The sequence below is a fragment of the Odocoileus virginianus genome, chromosome 25, assembly GCF_023699985.2.
Source record: "Odocoileus virginianus isolate 20LAN1187 ecotype Illinois chromosome 25, Ovbor_1.2, whole genome shotgun sequence".
In the NCBI taxonomy this organism is placed as follows: Eukaryota; Metazoa; Chordata; class Mammalia; order Artiodactyla; family Cervidae; genus Odocoileus; species Odocoileus virginianus.
The window spans coordinates 9404064-9429377 of record NC_069698.1 but is presented as its reverse complement, the minus strand read 5'-3'; the positions used below and the strand labels follow the sequence as shown (position 1 = coordinate 9429377).

Genomic DNA, 25314 nt, shown 5'->3' with positions numbered 1-25314 from the left:
GTTAAATGCCAGCTAAAGAGCAATTAAAAAAAAAAAGTAACTAAATTCATACCCCTCAATGCTGAAGTAAGTCACACAAATTACCTAAAAATCTAAATTAAAAAGAAAAATAAACTTGAATAGTAGAATAGAAATGGTTGAATGCCAAATCAGTCCCATGCATGATCAACCCAAGAAGTTTTCTCAGAATATGGTACAAAAAGAGATTAAAAAATTTGAGGAATAAACTTGGAAGAAAGGATGTCTTTTAAAGAAAGGATGTTTTAAAAAGACAGAAAGTGAACAGTGTTGGCAAGAATGTGGAGAAACTGGTATCCTTGCACATTGCTGATGGGAATGTTAAATGGTGAAGCTGCTGTGAAAAATTGTGTGGCAATTCCTCAAAAAAAGAAAAAGTAAACATAGAATTACCTTCCGATCTAGAGATTCCATTTCTGGGTATATATTCAAAACCAATGAAAGCAAAAACTTGAACAGATAGTTGTATATTCATGTTCATGGCACTATTAGTTACAAATAACACAGTATACACAATCGACACATCCAGAGATGGATAAATGAAATGTGGCATATATATAGAGAGTATTATTAAGTCTTAAAAAGTAAGGAAGTTCTGACATATTATGCAATGTGGATGGACTTGAGGATATCATATTAAGTGAAATAAGCCAGTTACAGATAAATAAATACTGCATGATTCCACTTATATTATGTGCCCATAGTAGTCAAATGCATAGAGATGAAAAGTAGAATGGTGCTTTCCAGGGGCTAGGGGTATGGGATAGTGGGGAATTAGTGTTAAATGGGTACAAAGTTTTAGCTGGGGAAGGAAAAAAATCTAGAGATGGATGGTGGTGATGGCTGAAGGAAGGAGAGACACACTACGGAGGGCTGGAGAATGTGGGCCTGTGTCTGATTCCTGATGTCACCACTGGTTAGCGCTGTGCCTGAGGGCAAGTCACTTAATGGCTCTGTACTTAAATCACTTAATGTCTTAGTTTCCTTATCTGTAAGATATGGATAATAGTAACTTTCTCATATAATTGTTCGAGGATTTTATTATTAATGAGAATAGTACACAGAAATAATATGTCTATGGTCTAATTTGGCTTCCCTTGTAGCTCAATTGGTAAAGAATCTGCCTGCACTGCAGGAGACCGGGGTTCGATTCCTGGCTTGGGAAGATTCCCTGGAGAAGGAAATGGCAACCCACTCCAGTATTCTTGCCTGGAGAATCCCATGGTCTAATTTGGAAACATGTATTAAAATTTAAAATGTATTTACTTCTTCGATACTGTTCATGGGGTTCTCAAGGCAAGAATACTGAAGTGGCCTGCCATTTCCTTCTCCAGTGAACCATGTTTTGTAAGAACTCTCCACCATGACCCGTCCATCTTGGGTGGCCCTACACAGCATGGCTCACAGTTTCATTGAGTTAGGCAAGGCTGTGGTCTATGTGATCATATTGGTTAGTTTTCTGTGATTGTGGTATTCAGTCTGTCTGCCCTCTGATGGAGAAGGATAAGAGGGCTTATGGAAGCTTCCTGATGGGAGAGGCTGACTGAGGGGGAAACTGGGCCTTATTCTGATGGAAGGGACCATGCTCAGTAAATCTTTAATCCAATTTTCTGTTGGAGGGTGGGGTTGTGTTCCCTCCTTGTTATTTGATCTGAGGCCAAACTATTGTGGAGGTAATGAAGGTAATGTGACCTCCTTCAAAAGGTCCCATGTATGCACTGCTATACTCAGGGCCCCTGACCCTGCAGCAGGCCACCGCTGACCCACACCTCCGCCAGAGACTCCTGGACACTCTCGGGCAAGTCCAAGTCGGTCTCTTGTGGGGTCACTGCTCCTTTCTCCTGGGTCCTCGTGCACAAGGTTCTGTTTGTGCCCTCCCAGAGTCTGTTTCCCCAGTCCTGTGTGAGTTCTCGTGGCTCTATGTTGGGTTAATGGCGACCTCCTCCAAGAGGGCTTATGCCAACCCAGGTCTGCTGCACCCAGGGCCTCTGCCCCCGCAGCAGGCCACTGCTGACCCATACCTCCTCAGGAGACACCCAAACACAGTTCTGTCGCAGTCTCTGTGGGCTCTCTGGGTCCTGGTGCAAACAAATTATGTTTGAGCAAAGAGTTGGACACGACTGAGTGACTGAGCTGAACTGAACTCTTTGATAAGAAAATTCCACTTTCCTGCAGAGTCAGTGTTCAATAAAAACCAGGTGGCTAGTTTAGGAAAAAGGACATAGAGTACAGAACAACAATAAAACAAAACAAACAAAAAACCCCAGCACCTTGGAGAGTGAGTGGAGCTATGGAGAAAGACTGGTTAAAGAGGCCTCTGATTGCCAGCTACAAGAAGCTCAAAAAAAGACAGGGCCGTAACTCCTGCGGTGGAGGCAGTCCATATGTCTCTGCACACTCGGTGCTGCCGGAGTCTCCACAAGCCAAGTAGCTGCACCAGTTTCACGCTCAGCTCTCACTGGGGTAGAGCTGCCACAGGAAAACGATTCTTACGGCTGTGCGTGCAGGGTCACTTCAGTCGTGTCTGACTCTTTGTGACCCTGTGGACTGTGGCAGGCCAGGCTTCTCTGTCAAGGAGAGGGCGTTCTCCAGGCAAGAATCCTGGACTGTATTGGCCAGTACTGATTGCCATGTTATAGCCACGCTTTCCGGGAAACAAACTCACTCAGAAGGACAATGCAGATAGTGGAGTGCAGTTTATTACACCGGTGGGCCCAAGGCAGAGTCTCCTCTTAGCAAAGGGCCCCGACCAGCATTTGTGAAAATCTTTTATACCCCGTGTGTACGTGTCCAAACCCACCACCCCAAATCCCTTGAGGCTTACAAAGGAAGGGTAAATACAATCACAATAACCCCGTCATTCACGTGTTATGTGTTCAAACAGTTAATAATCAATAAGCCCGCGGTTACATTCCAACCAGTTAATAACCGATAAGCCTGTGGTTACATTCCCATAGATACTGTCCGGAGGCAGGGGTGATTAGTGATTCCCCTGCCCAGAGGAGGGATCTTATGCTTCCATTGTCATTCCCACAGGCGCTAAGCGCAGAGCTCAGAGTCCGCCGGAGAGGTGGCCGTGCACGACCATCACGGACAGGCCTGAGATGGAGTCCAGGCCCTGTGAATTCCTTCTTCAGCCACACCCCTCTAGAGCACTATATTCCCTGCCGCCCTAGCTGCCAACCCCCTGAGTACCTGGTGCTGCCAGAACCCCTGGGACCCAAGCAGCTGCACCGCCTCCACACCTGGCCCTCACAGGGGCAAACCCGAGTCCTCCAGGGCAGCCTCAGGAGCAGACCCCAGTGGATGACCCACGTGTGGAGGTGGAAATAAAACCACAGTTGAAACCCCGGGTCAGTGTGACTAAGGAAGAAGACCCAAAACCTTCCCACCAGCTGTACAAGCAGATTAAATCCACACGATCAACTCGGCAGACTGTATGTCTTTGGAATATATAAAGGGTCATTGAGAGCTCCCCAAAAAGAAAACACATTAGCTCTGATAGCTGTGGACATGGGAGGCAAGAACACACAGGAGTAGGACCAGGTTAGAATCTGAGCTGCCCCCACGGCAGGTCCAGAGATCAGCGCAGTGTTGGAGGGCATCCCGGGGAGGGGAGGTGGCCTGTGACGCCCAGCGAGGATAAGGATCCTGACAGCAGAGACTCAAGAAACATTTATTATTCTTATGTTTAGACTTGTTGGACTTTTTTTTCCCCTTTTCTTCCCCCTCTGTTGTAGTTGTCGATTTTATTGGCACTATGAAATCTAATTAACCTTTTGAGCTTTTATTTCCCTCAACCACACTTTTTATTGTTGTTAACAAACCTCTGCCTCTACATTGGGCTTTTGTAGTTCTGTAGAATTTTCCTTTTTTCTTCTCTTTTCTCAGTTTTAGTTTTAAAAACCTATTATTGTATTTTCTACATTTATTCCTTTGTTTGCTTTTCTTACTGCTCTTTTCCCCTTGCAATTAATCTTTAATGTATATAAATCTTCTTTATCTACCTCTATTTAACTTTGCATATCTATTCTTTCTTTCTTTTCTTTCTCTCCCTTCCTCTCAACATATTTGTTAGTCTTATTTTCATTGCTTTATTCCCCAGTTGGGGAATTTAGTTAGTGCGTTAGTTCATTTTGTTCTGGTAGATGTAATTTTTGATTCCCTTTGTTTGCTGTTTCAATCTATTGTATTTTATTTTTGTTGGACTGTTTTGATTTTACTTATGGTGTACATGCATATGTGTATATTCAGTCACACTTTTTATTGTTGTTATAAACCCCTGCCACTACATTGGGCTTTTGCAGTTCTGTGGAGTTTTCCTAATTTTCTTTTTTCTGTCTTCTTCCATTTTTTCCTTATAATTATAATTTTTAATTTTTCTAAATCTATTATATTTTTCTACATTTATTCCTTTGTTTGCCCTTCCTACTGTTCTTTTCCACTTGTGGTTAATCTTTAATGCATATAAATCTTCATCTACATCTATTTAACTCTGTATATCTATTATTTCTTTCTTTCCTTTCCTCTCAACGTATTTGTTATTTTTATCTAAACAACAAACAAAACAAATATACAAACCCATCAGCAGCAGACAGGATTACCACCTCACTCAGCCTTGTCCATCAGAGGAAAAACAAACAAAAACTCAGCACAATTCTCACCCTATAGGAAGCTTATACAAACCACTGGACCAACCTTCGGAGGGCAGAAACCAAAAGGAAGAGAGAGTTCAATCTTCTTCAAGGAAAGAATTCAACTTTCCTTGAAGCCTGGGAAAAGGAGACCTCAAACACAATAATTTAAAAAAAAATAATGAAAAGGCAGAGAAATACTATACAAATGAAGGAACAAACTAGAAATACAGAAGTCCAAATAAATGAAGAGGAAATAGGCAAACTGCCTGAAAAAGAATTCAGAGTAATGATAGTAAAGATGATCAAAAACCTTGAAAACAAAATGGAGGAAATGCAAGAATCAATTAATAAAGACCTAGAAGAGTTAAAGAATAAGCATACAGAGACAAACAACATGATTACTGAAATTAAAAATACTCTAGAAGGAATTTATAGCAGAATATCTGAAGCAGAAGAATGCATCAGTGAGCTAGAAGGTAAAATGGTAGAAACAATTTCTGAAGAGCAGAATAAGGTAAAAAGAATGAAAAGAACTGAGGATAGTCTCAGAGACCTCTGGGACAATGTCCAATGCACCAACATTCGAATTATAGGGGTCCCAGAAGAAGAAGGGAAACAGAAAGGGCATGAGAAAATTTTTGAAGAGATTATGGTTGAAAGTTTCCCTAACATGGAAAAGGAAATGGTCAATCAAGTCCAAGAGACACAAAGAGTCCCATCCAGGATAAACCCAAGGAGAAACATGCCAAGACATATACTAATGCAACTAACAAAAACTAAGCACAAAGAAAAAAATTAAAAGCCTCAAGGGAGAAGCAACAAGTAACATACCAGGGAAACCCCATACGCTTAACAGCTGATCTTTCAGCAGAAACTCTGCAGGACAGAAGGGAATGGCAGGATACAGTTAAAGTACTGAAATGGGGAAGTCTACAACCCAGATTTCTGTACCCGGCAAGGATCTCATTCAAAATTGATGGAGAAATAAAAGGCTTTTCAGACGAGCAAAAGTTAAGGGAATTCAGTACCACCAAACCAGCTTTACAACAAATGTTAAAGGGATTTATATAGTCAAGAAATACAAGAGAAGAAAAAAGATCTACAAAATCAACTCCAAGCAACCAAGAAAATGACAATAGGAACATATATATTAATTAGTTTCAATGTAAATGGATTAAATGCTCCAACCAAAAGACACAGACTGCCTGAATGGATACAAAAACAAGACCCATATGTACGCTGTCTACAAGAAACCCACTTCAGACCTCAAGACACATATAGACTGAAAATGAGAGGATGGAAAAATATATTCCGTGCAAATGGAAAGAAAAAGAAAGCTGGAGTAGCAGTCCTCATATCAGACAAAATAGACCTTAAAATAAAGAAGATTACGAGAGATAAGGAAGTACACTTCATAGTGATCAAGGGATCAGTCCAAAAGGAAGACATAACAATTGTAAATATGCACCCAACATAGGAGCATGTCAATACACGTAAGACAAACACTAACAGACATAAAAGGAGAAATTGACAGTTACACAATAATGCTAGGAGATTTTAACACCTCACTCACACAAATGGACAGATCATCAAAACAGAAAATTAAAAAACAAACAAACACAAGTCTTAAATGATACATTAGATGAGATGAATCTCATTGGTATCTTCAGGACATTCCATCCAAATGCAGAAGAATACACCTTCTTCTCAAGTGCACATGAAGCATTTTCCAGGATAGAAAATCTTAGGTCACATATTGGGTCACATCTTGAATTATAAATCAAACCTCAGTAAATTTAAGAAAATTGAAATTGTATCAAGCATCTTCTCTGACCACAATGCTATGAGACTAGATATCAATTACAAGAAAAAATTTGTAAGAAGCTCAAACACATGATTATTAAACAACACGTTTCTAAATAACCAACTAGTTACTGAAGAAGTGAAAATGGAAATCAGAAAATTTCTAGAAACAAATGACACTGAAAACACAATTCAAAACCTATGGGATGCAGCAAAGGCAGCTCTAAGAGGGAAGTTTATAGCAATAGAATCCTACCCAAGAAACAAGAAAAACATCGAATAGACAACCTAACTTTACACTTAAAATGACTTCTTTTCCAAAGAACAAAAAAACCCCCAGAATTAGTACAAGGAAAGAAATCATAAAGATCCAAGCAGAAATAAATGAAAAATAAATGAAACAGACAATGCAGAAATACAAAAGGTTATAAGTGACTATTATGAAAAACTATATGGCAATAAAATGGATAACCTGGAAGAAATGGACAGATTCTTAGAAAAGTTCAGTCTTCCAAGACTGAACCAGGAAGAAATAGAAATTATGAACAACCCAATTACAAGCACTGAAATTGAAGCTGTGATAAAAAAAAATCTCCCTCAAAACAAAAGCCCATGACTAGATGACTTCAAAGGAGAATTCTATCAAACATTTAGAGAGGAGCTAATGCCTATCCTGCTAAAACTCTTTCAAAAAATTGCAGAGGAAGGAACACTCCAAAACTCATCCTACAAGGCCACCATCACCCTGATACCAAAATCAGACAAAGACAACAACAAAAAAAGAAAACTACAGGTCAGTATCACTGATGAACATAGATGCAAAAATCCTGAACAAAATTTTATTCAGCAAAACAGAATTCAGCAACACATCCAAAAGCTCATACACCATGATCAAGTTGGGTTTATTCCAGGAATGCAAGGATTTTTCAATATACACAAATCAGTCAATGTGATATACCATATTAACAAATTGAAAGATAAAAACCACATGATCATCTCAATAGATGCAGAAAAAGCCTTTGACAAAATTCACCACCCATTTATGATTAAAATTCTTCCAAAAATGTGCATAGAAGTAACCTACCTCAACATAGTGAAGGTCATGTGTTATAAGCTTGCCACAAACATTATTCTTAATGGTGAAAAATTAAAAGCATTCTCCCTAAGATTAGGAACAAGACAAGGGTGTCCACTTCCACCACTATTATTTAACACAGTTCTGGAAACCTAGCTACAGCAATCAGAGAAGAAAAAGAAATAAAAGGAATGCAGATCAGAAAAGAAGTAGTAAAACACTCACTGCTTGCACATGACATGATACTGTACATAGAAAACCATAAAGATGGTATCAGAAAGTTACTAGTTAATCAGTGAATTTAGCAAAGTTGAAGAATACAAAATCAATACACAGAAATCACTTGCATTTCTATATACTATCAATGAAAATCAGAGAGATTAAGGAATCAATCCCATTCACCATTGCATCAAAAATAATTTAATATCTAGGAATAAATCAACCTAAAGAGACAAAAGAACTGTAAACAGAAAATTATAAGACAGTAATGAAAGACATGAAAGATGACAAACAGATGGAGAGATATTCCATGTTCCTGGGTAGGAAGAATCAATATTGTGGAAAACTATACTACCAAACAATCTACAGATTCAATGTGATCCCTATCAAATTCAGTTTAGTTCAGTCACTCAGCCGTGTCGGACTCTTTGCCCCATCGAGTGCAGCACACCAGGCTTCCCTGTCCATCACCAACTCCCAGAGCTTACTCAAACTCATGTCAGCTGAGTTGGAGACACCATCCAACCATCTCATCCTCTGTTGTCCCCTTCTCCTCCCACCTTCATTCTTTCACAGCATCTTTTCCAATGAGTCAGTTCTTCACATGACATGACCAAAATATTGGAGCTTCAGCTTCAGCATCAGTCCTTCCCATGAATATTCAATATTCAGGACTCATGTCCTTTAGGATTGACTGGTTTAATCTCCTTGAAGTCCAAGGGACTCTCAAGAGTCTTCTCCAACACCACAGTTTGAAAGCATCAGTTCTTTGGCATTCAGCTTTCTTTAGAGTCTGACTCTCACATCCATTTATGACTACTGGAAAAACCATGTCTTTGACTATATGGACCTTTTTTGATAAAGTAAAGTCTCTGCTTTTTACTACTATGCTGTCTAGGTTGGTCATAGCTTTTCTTCCAAGGAGCAAGTGTCTTTTAATTTCATGGCTCCAGTTGCCATCTGCAGTGATTTTGGAAACCCCCCAAATAAACTTATTAAATTACCAATGACTCTTTTCACAGAACTAGAACAAAAATTTTCACAATTCATATGGAAACACAAAAGACCCTGAGTAGCCAAAGCAGTCTTTAGAAAGAAGAATGGAACTGGTGGAATCAACCTTCCTGACTTCAGATTATACTACAAAGTTACAGTCATCAAGACAGTATGGCACTGGCACAAAAACCAAAATATAGACCAATGGAAAAAGATTAATAAATCATTAATGCTAGAAATAAATCCATGCACCTATGGGTACCTTGTTTTTGACAAAGGAGGCAAGAATATTCCATGGGGCAAAGAGAGCCTCTTCAATAAGTGCTGCTGGGAAAACTGGACAGCCACAAGTAAAAGAATGAAATCAGAACACTTCCTAACACCATACACAAAGATAAACTCAAAATGGATTAAAGACCTAAATGTAGGACCAGAAACTATAAAACACTTAGAGGAAAACATGGGCAGAACACTCGATGACATAAATCAAAGCAAGATACTCTATGACCCATCTCTTAGAGTAATGCAAATAAATGCAAAAGTAAAGAAGTGGGACCTAATTAAACTTAAATGCTTTTCCACAGTAAAGGAAACTATAAGCAAGGTGAAAAGACAGCCTTCAGAATGGGAGTAAATAATAGCAAATGAAACAACTGACGAAGGATTGATTTCCAAAATATACAAGCAGCTCATACATCTCAATGCCAGAAAAACAAACAACCCAATCAAAAAGTGGGAAAAAGACCTAAACAGACATTTCTCCAAAGAAGACATACATATGGCTAACAAACACATGAAAAGATGCTCAACATCATTCATTACTAGAGAGATGCTGATCAAAACTACAATGAGGTATCACCTCATATCGTTCAGAATGGCCCTCATCAAAAAGTCTACAAACAATAAATGCTGGAGAGAGTGTGGAGAAAAAGGAAGACTCTTGCACTGTTGGTGGGAATGTAAATTGATGCAGCCACTATGGAAGATGGTATGGAGATTCCTTAAAAACCTAGAAATAAAACCACAGTATGACCCAGCAATCCCACTCATAGGCATATACAGTGCAGAAACTGAAATTGAAAAAGACTCATGTATCCCATTGTTCATTGTGGCACTATTTACAATAGCTAGAACATGGAAGCAACCTAGATGTCCACTGACAGATGAATGGATAAAGAAGTTGTGGTACATATACACAACGGAACATTCAGTTCAGTTCAGTCACTCTGTCGTGTCCGACTCTTTGCAGCCCCGTGGACTGCAGCATGCCAGGCTTCCCTGTTCATCACCAACTCCTGGAGCTTACTCAAACTCATGTTGATTGAGTCGGTGATGCCATCCAACCATCTCATCCTCTGTCATCCCCTTCTCCTCCCACCTTCAGTCTTTCCCAGCATCAGGGTCTGTTCAAATGAGTCAGTTCTTCACGTCAGGCATCAGGTGGCCAAATATTGGAACATTACTCAGCCATCAAAAGGAAAGCATTTGAGTCAGTTGTTATGAGGTGGATGAAACTAGAACCTATTATACAGAGTGAAGAAAGTCAGAAAGAGAAAGATAAATATTGTATTCTAACACATATATATGGAATCTAGAAAAATAGTACTGAAGAATTTATTTACAGGGCAGCAGTGGAGAAACGGACATAGAGAATAGACTTATGGAAATGGGGAGAGGAGAGGAGAGGGTGAAATGTATGGAAAGAATAACATGGAAACTTACACTACCATATGTAAAATAGATGGCCAACGGGAATTTGCTGTGTGGCTTAGGAAGCTCAAACGGGCTCTGTATCAGTCTAGAGGAGTGGGACGGAGAGGGAAATGGGAGGGAGGATCAAAAAGGAGGGGATATATGTATACCTGTGGCTGATTCATGTTGAGTTTTGACAGAAAACAACAAATTTCTGTAAAGAAATTATCCTTCAATAAAAAATAAATTAATTTAAAAAACCACTTTGGACTATCAGGGTCAAATTTATGAAACACTGAAAGAAAGACATAGTCTTATAATGTTTTAGAGATTAAAAAGAGGTGACCTACTAGGGGAGGAAAATCATAATGATACTAATTTTTTGTAACACAATGCTAGAAAATATGGAGCAATATCTATAAAATCCTAAGGGATATAAATTTTAGACTCCATTAAGAAAGTTATTATTCTAGTGTTAGGCAAAATAAAGACTTTACAAACACGGGAATTTGAACTTCTTTGGGAAAATAAGTTACTACGGGATGTTCTCTAGCAAAATGAGAAAGGAAAATAGAGAAGACACATGAGTGTTGAATAAAGTAATGAACATGACTTCAATAAGTCTAAATAGTCATGAACTGATCACAAAAAGTAGGTTTGAGTTTAGTGCAGTTGTAAGGCAGAGTTCCTAAAACAGAAGCATAAAACATAAGAAGAGCTATGTATTAGTGTAAGTCATTTGAGAGATTCCTGATTTTTAACTTACTATGTTTAAGGACACATCTAAAGGTTGAGGTATTTTAAAAATATAAGTTAAGGACAACTAATTTAAGTGAAAATTAATCTGGAAAGGGAAAATTGGTTGTATAATTAGTACAAATGTAGTAATCATAACCCCAAGAATATATAGTGAGACAATACGCTACCATTGATGGTTAATTTTATTTGAGGATTTATTACATGCTAGATACTCTGCCAGGTGGGTACTTTTATCATCACCATTTATATTAATAGATGAGGAAACTGAGGACAGAGAGATGAAGCAATTTACCCAGAGTCATCAGCTAGCAAGGGGCAAAGCCAGGCTATCTCACTTCACAGCCATGCTATTAATCACTACCCTAAATATTGTGTCCTTGACACATTATTGGAATATAAATTTCTCAAAAATGACCCCATAAAAGAGAAAACCCAATACTCTTTTTAAATGAAGTTTACAGGCATTTTTCCAATCTGTATCAGACAGATTTCTTATATCCTGTATACTGTGTAGTATCTGTAACCCATTGCTACAGACTTCTGTGGAACAAACCACCTTATATGTGACCACGTGAATGAACCTTGAGGACATTATGCTAAGTGAAATAAGACAGTCACAGAAAGGATGTTGCATAATTCCATTTATATGAGGTATTTAAAAATAGTCAAATACATAAAATCAAAGAATGGAATGGTGGTTGCCAGGGGCTGAAGGGAGATACAAATGGGAGGTTACTAATCAATGGTCATAAAGTTTCAATTAAACAAAATGAATAAGTTCTAGAAATCTAGCATACAATTTTGCATGCATAGCTAACAATAATATATTGTGCACTTCAAAATTTCTTAAGAGGGTAGGTCTCATTTTAAGTGTTTTTACCACAATAAAAGCCTCTTGATGAAAGTGAAAGAGGAGAGTGAAAAAGTTGGCTTAAAACTCAACATTCAGAAAACTAAGATCATGGCATCTGGTCCCATCACTTCATGGCAAATAGATGGGGAAACAGTGGGAACAGTTGCCGACTTTATTTTTGGGGGCTCCAAAATCTCTGCAGATAGTGACTGCAGCCATGAAATTAAAAGATGCCTGCTCCTTGGAAGAAAAGTTATGACCAACCTAGACAGCATATTAAAAGGCAGAGGCATTACTTTGCCAACAAAGGTCCATCTAGTCAAAGCTTTGGTTTTTCCAGTAGTCACGTATGCATGTGAGAGTTGGACTATAAAGAAAGCTGAGCGTCAAAGAATTGATGCTTTTGAACTGTGGTGTTGGAGAAGACTCTTGAGAGTCCCTTGGACTGTAAGGAGATCCAACTAGTCCATCCTAAAGGAAATGAGTCCTGAATATTCGTTGGAAGGATGGATGCTGAAAGTGACACTCCAGTGCTTTGGCCACCTGATATGAAGAACTGACTCACTTGAAAAGATCCTGTTGCTGTGAAAGATTGAAGGCTGGAGGAGAAGGGGATGACAGAGGATGAGATGGTTGGATGGCATCACCGACTCAATGGAAATGAGTCTGAGTAAGCTCCAGGAGTTGGTGATGGACAGGGAGGCCTGGCATGCTGCAGTCCATGGGGTCACAAAAAGTTGGAAATGGCTGAGCGACTGAACTGAGCTGAATTAAACCACAATAATATAAAAAATAAAATAAACATAGTGGCTTGAAACAACCATCTTTTGCTCTCATTTATATGGGTCACCTGAGGCTCTGCTCTAGGCTTGGTCCAACAAGGGTGGGTAGGCTTAGTTCTACATGTCTTTCATCCCCTCTTTGTGAAAACAGAATACTTAGGACATGTCCTTTTCATTGCTTGGCAGAGGCACAAGGGACATATGTGCTTTTCATTGCCCAGCGGTTGATTTATAAGCAAACCCAAATATGCCCACAAGTGCAAATTCTTTTCAAACCTTTGCTTCCCATCATGCCTGTTAACATTCCACTGAACAACTCACATAGCCAGACAAGAGACAGGAAAGTCATATGGCAAAGGATGTGAACACAGGAAGGATAATGAAGTAGGTTTATCAATGCTACATGACATCACTGATCTTCCTTTTTTGTTAGTTGGGAGGAAAATCCTATAAATGAAACATATATGAGGATTTGCAAGACAAACAGCATGTTGAGAACAGTGTAGATATTACAGTCACTAGCACCCACATGGCACAAAGAGTGTAAAACACTTTGTGTTTAAAATGTTGGGTGAAATAATAAATTATTTTTCACTTGTTCAAAGAGAACCTTCCTTAACCATAATGATCCTATAAGGATGGGATGCTTGGATCCTCCTAGTTTAGTACTGAGACTACCTTCCTTGTAACAACTAGGGGAGGAAGGTGAAGAGAGGCCAAGAGTGAAAATATTTAAGAAAATACACCTATACCTATCCCTCTATTATCTCTGCTCCTGTCTCTATCTATAGAAGTATATTTGCCTTAGATATATTATATGAGTATCTTCTGTTAGTAAAAAATAAAAATGATGAGTGCATAATAGTGAATGAGATGCATTTTTTCTCCTTCTAGGTAGGTGTTTGAGAAGAAGTTTTACAAGTGGTGGAAAGAACATTTGATGGCATACTCTAGAAATTGGCTTTTTGCCCTCAATCTGCCACTAATAAAAGATAAAATCTTGAACAAATTACTTAACTTCTCTGAGTGACAATTTGCTTATCATTAAAATTGGGCTGGAGGATCTCTAAGATTCTCTTCAACCCTAAGGATTTAAGATGGAAATTTAAAAAGTGGAAATATGACCACAGCATAGATGGAAATTCATTGAAATGCATTTTTGTAAAATTAGGAGCAGCAGCTGATTTATAAGAAGCAATAACATGCTCTCTAAAATGATTAATTATAATTGAGCAGTTACTATTGATTTAAAGATGGATAGATCTCATGAATAAAATTGTAAAGCTCATTCCCAATTCATGTTCTTTTTTGAACAAAGAGGGGAAGCAAGATGTTTCAGTATTAGGTAAATTTTGAATAGAAGAAAACTAAAGGTTATAAAGCTTATACTAGGTTATAATTCATTTACTAGTCTCTGATTCAAAGTGACATACTAAAGTAAGAAAATAAGAAATATCATAGTGGCCCTGCCCTAAGATCTATCCTTTCTAGTTGGCAACACTTCCTGTATTGTATTATGGAAGAGCCTAGTTACCATTTGTTCTATTGACCCAAAATGTTATGGCTGTGTTCCAAACATCTCTATCTTCCTCAAAGAAGTTATAAATACAAAGTCCACTAATGTGTATGAATATACATTATAGATTAGGTTTACATATACAAAATGATTCACGTTACCAACTAGGAGTACCAATATATCACATTTTCTTTATTTTGACAGGAATTATTCAATTCAAGGAATTATTCACTTATTAGTGGGACATGCATATTCCACTTGAATGCTCCTCCTTCCTTCCTTTCCAAGTTGGTCAGATGCCTTTCTCAGTCCAAAGACTGTCAATGATATTTCAAAGATAATTGCAAATTTACGTAGACTTTTTACTTATGATTTCTGATTGGTATCATTATTGAACACTGGTCCTATCCATTTCCATAGTTGTTCCTCACTTGATGGTAATTCCTTTCTAGTCTAAGTTCCTACATTGACTTCCCTACCTACTATTTTCCCCTCTAGCATGAACTTGGCATTTATTTTATTTTTTAAATTAATTTTTATTGGAATATAGTTGATTTACACCAAAATGTTAGTTTCTGATGTATGGCAAAGTGAATCAGCTACACATATACACATATCTACTCCTTTTTAGATTCTTTTGCCATATAGGCCATTACAGAATATTGAGTAGAGTGCCTTGTGCTGTACCGTAGATAGTTATTGCTTTATCTGTTTTATATATTGTAGTGTATGTATATCAGACTGAATCTCCCAATTTTACCCCCTTTTCCTCTTGGTAACTCCAAGATTGTTTTCTACATCTGTGACCTGTGTTGTGTAAAGAAGTTTATTTGTACCATTTTTTTATATCCCACATATAAATGATATCAGTATGACATTTGTCTTTCTCTTTCTGCCTTTCTTCACTCAGTATGACAGTCTCTAGGCCCATCCATATTGCTGCAAATGGCATATTTCATCCTTTCTATGGCTGAGTAATATTCCATTGTATATATGGACCATATCATCTTTATCCATTCAAATGTTGATGGACATTTGGGTTGCTTCCATATCCTGGCAATTGTAATAGAGCTTCAGTGAACATTGTAGTTTATGTGTCTCTTTGAATTATGGTTTTCTCCAGATATATACCCAGGAATCTGACTGCTAGATCATATAGTAGCTCTATTTTTAGTTTTTTAAGGAACCTCCATACTATTCTCCATAGTGGTGCCACCAATTTACATTCACATCAACAGTATAGGAGGGTCCTCTTTTCTCCACATCCTCTCCAGCATTTACTGTTTGTAAATTTTGACTTTGCTACATATTAAGACTGAGTTCTGGAGTCATGTAACCTAGATTTGAATTTTGCCTTTGCTTCTTTTTGGCTATGTGACTTGAGCTAAGTTATCTAACTTTTCCTCATCTAACTTTCCTTATCCATAAAATAAAGATAATAATACAATTTACCCCACATAGTTGTTGTGAAAATTAAGTGAGACAATACATAACAAGCAGAGTGCCTGGCACCTACAAGATTCATATTAATAAAAAATATATGCTCCTGCTACCAATATGACTACTACTACTATTAGTACTATAGTAATCATTTCTAAAAGTGTAACAATACTGCCAGATTGCTGTGATGCAGAGCTTAATGGTCCCATTATTTTCCTTTTAGAAGGAATCTGGATATTTATGCAAAGTAGCCTACCTTTATCCCAGAGCTCTAAATACCAGAGCAGTAGACTTCCCTGTTAATTGTTTCTTTAAGAAAAATGGGCAAATTTTTTAAACAGGCAATTCATGGAAGATTAAATTTCAGTGGCCACTACATATAATCTCAGGTAGATAGAAATTAAGATGAAAATGAGGTAATATTCTATAGATCTGCAGTTATAGACAATATTCTATAGATCTATCCCACAGATCTGCAAAAATGAATTTCTAATAACATCAGTCTATAAGGGCTCTGAAGCAAAGGTGACCCTTGTGTGTTACTGCTGAGAGGATAAATCACTGCAACCAATCTAGTTCACACTATATGTAGTAGAAAATTGACAAAGAAACTTTGATTTATGTATAAAATAGAATGTGAAGTGAAACAAGTCTCATTCGTATCTGATTCTTTGCGACCATGTGGACTGTAGCCTGCCAGGCTCTTCTGTCCATGGGATTCTCCAGTCAGGAATATGGGAGTGGGCTTCCATTCCCTTCTCCAGGGTATCTTCCTGATCCAGGAATTGAACCCAGGTCTCCTGCAATGCAGGCAGATTCTTTACCATCTGGGCCACCAGGGGAGCCCATAAAATAGAATACTACACAATATTAAAATGAAGTACGTGTGTGTGTGTGTGTGTGTGTGTGTGTGTACATGTGTGTGAACGTGGATGCATCAGAAGAACAATGCTAAATAAGAAAAAAAAGGTTGCTAAAGGCCTTACTTTGAGGCTGATGTTCTAATTCAGGGATTGGCAAATTATGGCAGACCACAGTCTAAATCGAGCCTATTACCTACTTATATGTAGTACCCAAGGTAAGACTGGTTTTTATATTTTTAAATAATTTAAAAAAACTTTTGAATAATATTTTGTGACATGTGAAAACTATATGAATTCAAGTTTCAGTGTCTATAAAGTTTTATTGGCACACACACAAAATTTTTAAAAACGTTGCTAAAAGATGTAGAGTACATCATTTATGTGTATTTCTTAAAGTAAATTATATTAAATATTAAAATATGTAAGATAAACATACATGCCAGCTTCAGAATGTTAACTAGTTCTGGGAAGTGAGGGGGTGGACAAGATAGAGGGGTTATAGTTCTCCATGTAACATTTTATTTTTTTAAGAAATTTTAAGACAGTGTAGTAGTATGGTACCATCTATTACCTGTATGTGATGGGTCTATAGATATCTATGAAATTCAGTTTTTTTATCCTGTCTACAAGCATAAATATTTAATAATAAGACATTAGATCAAGAATATTAGAGCAGGGTCAGTGGCTGGGTTGGGAAGAGATTGTGGAGCAGGAAATAGCAACCTACTCCAGGACTCTTGCCTGAAAAACCCCATGGACCGAGGAGCCTGGTGGGCTACAGTCCAAAGGGTTGCAAATAGTTGGCCACAAATGTGTACAAGACAACAGTAAAAATAAATATTTAATAATATGACATTAGATAAAGAAAATTAGAGGGAAATGATAGGTCATTTATCTTTTGGGATAATTAGAAAATATTTGGGGAAGAATAGAATTAGATTTATGCCTTATGTCATACAAAAAAGACAATTCCAGATGGGTTAAATTTTAAATGAAAAAAGTATAAGATAATGTAGGTGATAATTTTTTTTGATACTAAGTATGGGAAATTACCTCTAAATATGTAGATGAAAGAAATCTAGACAAAAAAAAAAATCTGATAAAAGGAAATGATTAATAGATTTTTAATAAGAATATAAATCTCTATGTCCTAGAGCTATAAACAAAATATATATGTATAAACTGAACTAAATTGATGTTCTTAACATGCAAAGTATTTGTAAAAACCAAAGCTATAAAATCTTCTCAGGAAAAAAATATGAAAATAACCTGAACAGACAACTTGCAAATATGTGAAAATGTTCAACACACAGTTATCAATTTATCGCCTCTTAGCTCAGAATGGCCCTTCAGCACCTGCTGTGTAGTAATGGATGGGATTGTCTTCACATTTCTCTTACGCATCTAGCATAATATTAAGCCTTGTCAGTAGGAAAAAATGCCATTGGAGAGACATTATTAGAGCAAGGGATCTTCTCTTACTGAGTCTAGTGCACTCAGATTTTTTTTTTTAATTGACTTAATTCTACATCTTAGTAATTTAACATAGGACATATTTAGAACCAAAATTTAATATCTTACAAAGAGAAAGCATAAATGCTACTAGTAATCTTCACTTGAAGCCCTGTTTACTCATTTATATTCTAACTATAATAAGCAGATATTGAGGGTAGTTGATATTAGTCATCAAAATTTATTGATTGGAGATGAGTGAGTGAGTGAGTGAAGTCGCTCAGTCGTGTCCGACTCTTTGTGACCCCATGGACTGTAGCCTACCAGGCTCCTCCATCCATGGGATTCTCCAGGCAAGAGTACTGGAGCGGGTTGCCATTTCCTTATCCAGGGGATCTTCCCGACCCAGGGATCGAACCCGGGTCTCCCACATTGCAGGCAGACGCTTTAACCTCTGAGCCACCAGGGAATAAATATCGTCTAAAAGTAATCCAAGTCTATTCCCCAACCAGTAATGCTGAAGAAGATGAAGTTGAACAGTTTTATGAAGACCTAGAAGACCTTCTAGAACTAACACCCCCAAAACATGTCTTTTTCATTATAGCGGACTAGAATGCAAAAGTAGGAAGTCAAGAGATACCTGGAGTAACTGGCAAACTTGGCCTTGGAGTACGGAATGAAGCAGAGCAAAGGCTAATAAAGTTTTGCCAACAGAACTCACTGATCGTAGCACACACCCTTTTCCAACAATAAAAGGGAAGACTCTACACATGGACATCACCAGATGGTCAATACTGAAATCAGATTGATTATATTCTTTGCAGCCAAAGATGGAGAAGTTCTATACAATCAGCAAAAGCAAGACCTGGAGCTGACTGTGCCACAGACCATGAAATCCTTATTGCCAAATTCAGACTGAAATTGAAGAAAGTAGGGAAAACCACTAGACCATTCAGGTATGACCTAAATCAAATCCCTTATGATTATACAGTGGAAGTGTGAAATAGATTTAAGGGACTAGATCTGATAGACAGAGTGCCTGATGAACTATGGATGGAGGTTCATGACTTTGTACAGGAGACAGGGACAAAGACCATCCGCAAGGAAAAGAAATGCAAAAAGGCAAAATGGTTGTCTGAGGAGGCCTTACAAATAGCTGTGAATAAAAGAGAAGTGAAAGACAAAAGAGAAAAGGAAAGATATACCCATTTGAATGCAGAGTTCCAAAGAATAGCAAGGAGAGATAAGATAGCCTTCCTCATTGATCAATGCAAAGAAATAGAGGAAAATAATAGAATGGGAAAGACTAGAGATCTCTTTAAAAAAATTAGAAATACCAAGGGAACACTTCAGGCAACGATGGGCTCAATAAAGGACAGAAATGGTATGGACCTAACAGAAGCAGAATATATTAAGAAGAGGTGTCAAGAATACACAGAAGAACTATACAAAAAAGATTTTCATGACCCAGATAATCACGATGGTGTGATCACCAACCTAGAGCCAGACATCCTGGAATGTGAAGTCAAGTGGGCCTTAGGAAACATCACTATGAACAAAGCTAGTGGAGGTGATGGAATTCCGGTTGAGCTATTTTAAATCCTGAAAGATGATGCTGTGAAAGTGCTGCACTCAGTCTGCCAGCGAATTTGGAATACTCAGCAGGGGTCACAGGACTGGAAAAGGTCAGTTTTCATTGAGGTCCCAAAGAAAGGCAGTGCCAAAGAATGCTCAAACTACCACACAGTTGCACTCATCTCACACACTAGTAAAGTAATACTCAAAATTCTCCAAGCCAGGCTTCAACAGTACATGAACTGTGAACTTCCAGATGTTCAAGCTTGATTTAGAAAAGGCAGAAGAACCAGAGATCAAATTGCCAACATCCACTGGATCATCAAAAAAGCAAGAGAGTTCCAGAAAAACATCTACTTCTGCTTTTATTGACTATGCCAAAGTGTTTGACTATGTGGACCACAACAAACTGGAAAATTCTTCAAGAGATGGGAATACCAGACCACCTGACCTGCCACTTGAGAAACCTGTATGCAGGTCAGGAAGCAACAGTGAGAACAGGACATGGAACAAAAGACTGGTTCAAAATAGGAAAAGGAGTACGTCAAGGCTGTATATTATCAACCTGCTTGTTTAACTTACCTGCAGAGTACATCATGAGAAATGCTGGGCTGGATGGAACACAAGCTGTAATCAGGATTACTGGCAGAAATATCAATAACCTCAGGTATGCAGATGACAACACCCTTGTGGAAGAAAGGAAGAAGAACTAAAGAGCCTCTTGATGAATTGAAAAAGGAGAGTAAAAAAGTTGGCTTAAAACTCAACATTCAGAAAACAAGATCATGACATCCGGTCCCATCACTTCATGACAAATAGATGGGGAAACAGTGGCAAACTTTATTTTTGGGGGCTCCAAAATCGCTGCAGATGGTGACTGCAGCCATGAAATTAAAAGATGCCTGCTCCTTGGAAGAAAAGTTATGACCAACCTAGGCAACATATTAAAAAGCAGAAACATTACTTTGCCAACAAAGGTCCATCTAGTCAAAGCTATGGTTTTTCCAGTAGTCACATATGGATGTGAGAATTGGACTATAAACAAAGCTGAGTGGTGAGGAATTGACACTTTTGAACTGTGGTGTTGAAGAAGACTCTTGAGAGTTGCTTGGACTGCAAGGAAATCCAACCAGTCCATCCTAAAGGAGATCAGTCCTGAATATTCACTGGAAGGACTGATTCTAAAGCTGATACTGCAATACTTTGTCCACCGGATGTGAAGAACTGACTCAATGGAAAAGACCCTAATGCTGAGAAAGATTGAAGACTGGAGGAGAAGGGGATGACAGAGGATGAGATGGCTGGATGGCATCACCGACTCAATGGACATGAGTTTGAGTAAACTCCAGGAGTTGGTGATGGACAGGGAGGCCTGGTGTGCTGCAGTCCATGGGGTTGCAAAGAGTCAGACACAACTGAGTTACTGAACTTAACGGACTGAACTGAAAATAATGTGAAGGTCAATATATTCTCAAGAGATCATGGAAATTGCATGAAGGCTAGAAGATTATCAATATTGCTATTGTTCTTCCCTGTATGCTATCACATTTTCTGTTTTAAAAACTTGATTAATTTATTTTAATTGGAGGCTAATTACTTTACAATATTGTGGTTGTTTTTGCCATACATTGACATGAATCAGCCATGGTGTACTTGTATCCCCTCGTCCTGGACCCATCTCCCACCTCCCTTCCCATCCCATCATTCTGGATTGTAAAAGGTAGTTTTCAGGAACTAAAAAGTTCATTGTGAATAAGGATGAGGAGACTATTTAGAACCTGTTATCATTATGGCCATGGAGACAAAACAACAGCGGAGTCCAGAGGAACACCACAGTTTCTTTCCTGAAACCACTTATCTAGTTTATTTGTATTTTGGTGACCGAATTTTGGGGTAGATTGTACTTGAACTAGGCTAATGAAAGCCTGAAGGAAGACGTGCAAAGGGGATCGATGGGTTTAAGTATCTAGATGGCAGAACAGAACTGGGAAGAGGAGCAGGCTTGAAAAAACAAGAAACCTACAAAACATTTGTTAGGTAGTTAGAATAGGAAACAGGAGTCCAGAATGGCGGTGCCTAAAAGACAAGGAAGGGAAAAGCTCAGGAAAATAGAACAAAGGAAGGTTGACTGGAGTGAGGACCTCAGGTAGAAGGAACAGCACTCCTGGCTAGCCCAATTTACACAGGGCAGGCCCAGGCAGAAGAAAAAAACATACATAAAGAGGAGCCAAAGGGTCGGGGGTCTCTCTTTCTCCTGTGTGCCGGCTCTCTCTTCTCTTCACATCTTTGGGTCGCATGCCCTCATGCCTCAAGGATGTATTTTCCTGCTATTTTCTAAATAAAATTGAGCTATAACACTGAGCTGTGACACTGATCTAAGCGCTATAACACGGTCTGTTGGAGATCTGAGAGCTATAACACGGTCTGTTCGAGACCGGAGAGCTATAACATGGTCTGTCTGAGAGCTGTGACATGTTGAGGGCTCTAACATCCGTTGCTTCAAATTTTTGTTGAGATGAGACAGAACCGAGGAGACTACACTCCCCTGACACATTCATTTAGATTTCACTTTCAATAACCTTCCCTATTCTACATAACTCTGTTATGTATGGTTCTACTGTAGTTAGCAGGGTAATGTCACAGTGGAAGAAGCAGAAACAACAGATACTGTAAATAGAACAAATTTATATTTTTATAATAGAGAATAAATTGATACATGTGAATGAAAATAAGATTTTGATAGCTAGGCCAAATTCTGTTTTAGAGACCATGGGCTTATATTGAAGCAGGACTGACTACTGGTTAGAGATGATCAAGAACCATCAGCACTATGTCATTAACAAGAAGGACCCAGGTGAGTTTAAAAAAAAATTATTGAATCTCTCCTTCAGTCCTCCTACTGAGCTCCTGCTGAGTTTACTAAGAACTCCCAGTCCCCAATATTGGAAAAAATGCTTTGTTTGATTGGGATGGTGATGTTTCCAAAGTGTGTGGTTCTAGTTGTAAGTTTTCTAATTATACGTTAAAGAGATGCTGATAAGATACTTTATAGTGGCTTGGTCTATTTGGCAGTAACTGGAAAATCATTAATTATTTCCACAAATTAATATTAAAATAATTGTGGATACAAATAGGTTTTATATATAGATATCAATCTCTATATCTTTATTTGTATATATTTAGTTTTACCAAGCCTATAGTGGATTATTACAAATATATAAATGTCTTATAATTCAATAAGAAAATATTTAATCCCAAGAGAATAAAAGACAAATACATTTATAGTTAATTCATAAAAGAAGAAATACAAATTCTAATATATGTATTAAAAGCTTACTTTAGCAATAATTAGATAGATATTAATGAGAATTAATGTGATTTTAAGGAAAATTCCAAATTTTAAGACTACAAATGATTATCTATTGTTAGTATGAATTTCTGGAAAATTAGCTTTTTCATATAATCTCATAAGTGAAATATTTATCAAAGGTTAAAAAGCCTAAACGAAACTACTGATCATACAATCTGTTTTTAAGGATTTATCCTAAGTAAATACTGAGAAATATATTTTAAGTACAAAATAGTTTACTGTGGCATTATTTAAAAGTGGAAAAAAATTAAATGCTTTAATGTCTAGCAACTGTTGGGAAAGACAGTCTGCCATGGGTCTCAAGTAGCACCTTCACATGAGGATTAGGTCTTCAACCTATGAGTTTTGTGGGGGAGATACATTCAGCCCGTAGCAAATACTAAGCTGCCACTAAAAGGTATGTTCTGAAAAAATGATCAATATATGAAAATTCTCATGACATATTGATTAGAGAAGAAATAAATAACATAACAGTACAATGTGATATATTTTTAAGAGTACATACAGACTTGTAGAAAATTCTAGAGTGTATATACAAAAGGATGAGTCTAAGATCATCTTAGAAATGATTGCATCATTTCTTAGTTTAGTGGTTATCAAACTGTTGCATCCCTCAGCATCACATGTGGGGCTCTTAAAACACTGCATGCTCAATGTCACCCCCGAAGATTCTGATTCAGTGGACCTGGGATAGGGCCCCCAAATTCCTGATTCTAAGAAGTTCCTTGGTGATGGTCCTGCTTGTCAGAAAGCCACACTCTGAAAGCCCATTGTCTTGGTCTATGTGATAGTTTAGTGCAGTAGTTTTTAGCATGGACTCTGGAGTCAGCTTCCCTGGGTTTGTAATTGATTCTGTCACTTCCTACTTAAGTGTCTTTAAGCAAGTTTTGAAATTCTCTGTGCCTTATTTTCTCATCTGGGAAGGGGTAACTAGTAACTCACAAATAGATTAGAAAAATCTTAGCACAATGTCTAAGACTTATAAGTACTCTTACATTTTTGTCTAGAAATTGTCTGTTAATACAAAGAATTTTACTCTTGACTCTCTGAAGTTCCTTTGTGCTGCACCTATGCACCATTGTAGCAAAAAGAGTAGGAGATTTTACAATCAGGTAAACTGCTTATTGTCACCTATTACCTTTAGTTTCCTCATCTATAAAATGGGGGGACTAAATCTTTTCTGCATTACTTTTGGAAGGATTAAATGCAATCACATGAATAAAATAGTTGTCAAGTAACCTAAGTCAATTAATATTAATCCTCTTACTTCCCATACCAATTCTGACTAAGCATCTCTCATTAACCTAATAAAAATGAATGACTGGTTATTAAATTATTCTTAGTGTTTTAGGCTTTAGAAATACATCATTTCACAGGACCTAAAAAAACCTGCTTTCTTGAGGCTTACATATATTGGGGAGAAATTTAAAGAAAAGAGTGTTGCAGTGGAAAAGCAATATCAATAGTAAGTAAGTCTGATTTTCCTGCTACTAATTTAATATTTAGCACTGAGCCAATCATTTATCTGAGGCTCATTAATAAAGTGAGAAGACTGGGACATATATTTCTAAGACCCTTTAAACTCTAACATCCTCTCTAAAACTGCTAAAGCTTTACAAATTAGGTGTTGAAAATCTGTGGCTTTGAGGGCCAGCTAGGTAACAAATGTGTGTAAAAATGGGTGGTTAACTATAGATGGTGCTGGAAACAGTATAGTTTGATATATTTTTAAGAGGGTATATAGATTTGGAGAAAATTCTAGGAGTGTATATACAAAATGATGAGTCTAAGATCATCTTAAAAATGATTGCATCATTTTTTAGTTCAGTGGTTCTCAAACTGTAGCATCTTTCAGCATCATGTGTATGGCTGTTTGGAGAATTCATGTCTTCCTGAAGATACTTACATTAAAATTGTTTTTAAAACATTTGCTTGTCAGATAACATGTATTGATAAGCCAGATTCTGAAACCTATGGTCTAAGTCTTTTATTCCTAGAATTCCTTGGTAATTCCTAACCTGTACTCTTCTGTGTTCTTGTAACTACTCAGAATGTCTGACTCTTTATGAGAGTGTTTTTGCTGATTGTTGTCTGTGTGATGCCCTTTTATCTTGTTTCCTTTTGTCTGTTCTACAGTTTTAGGTAGAATCAAGTAAATCTAATAAACAATAAATTTAGAGAGTTGATGTCAAATATTTCTCCCTTCCTTAAATAACAGAGTTTTATAGGAATGTATTTTATAATGTTTTCAACTTTTATCCTTG

General features: G+C 37.5%; 1 long non-coding RNA gene across 1 annotated transcript in view; it reads left to right on the top strand.

Moving 5' to 3' along the window:
- The window catches only part of LOC110145000 (uncharacterized), a 232436-nt gene extending 209908 nt beyond the window's left edge, over positions 1–22528 (top strand). Inside the window, exon 3 of the long non-coding RNA XR_011483524.1 lies at positions 22445–22528. This is a non-coding gene — a long non-coding RNA (uncharacterized lncRNA). The remainder of the gene's footprint in view (positions 1–22444) is intronic.
- The last annotated feature ends 2786 nt before the right edge of the window (positions 22529–25314 follow it).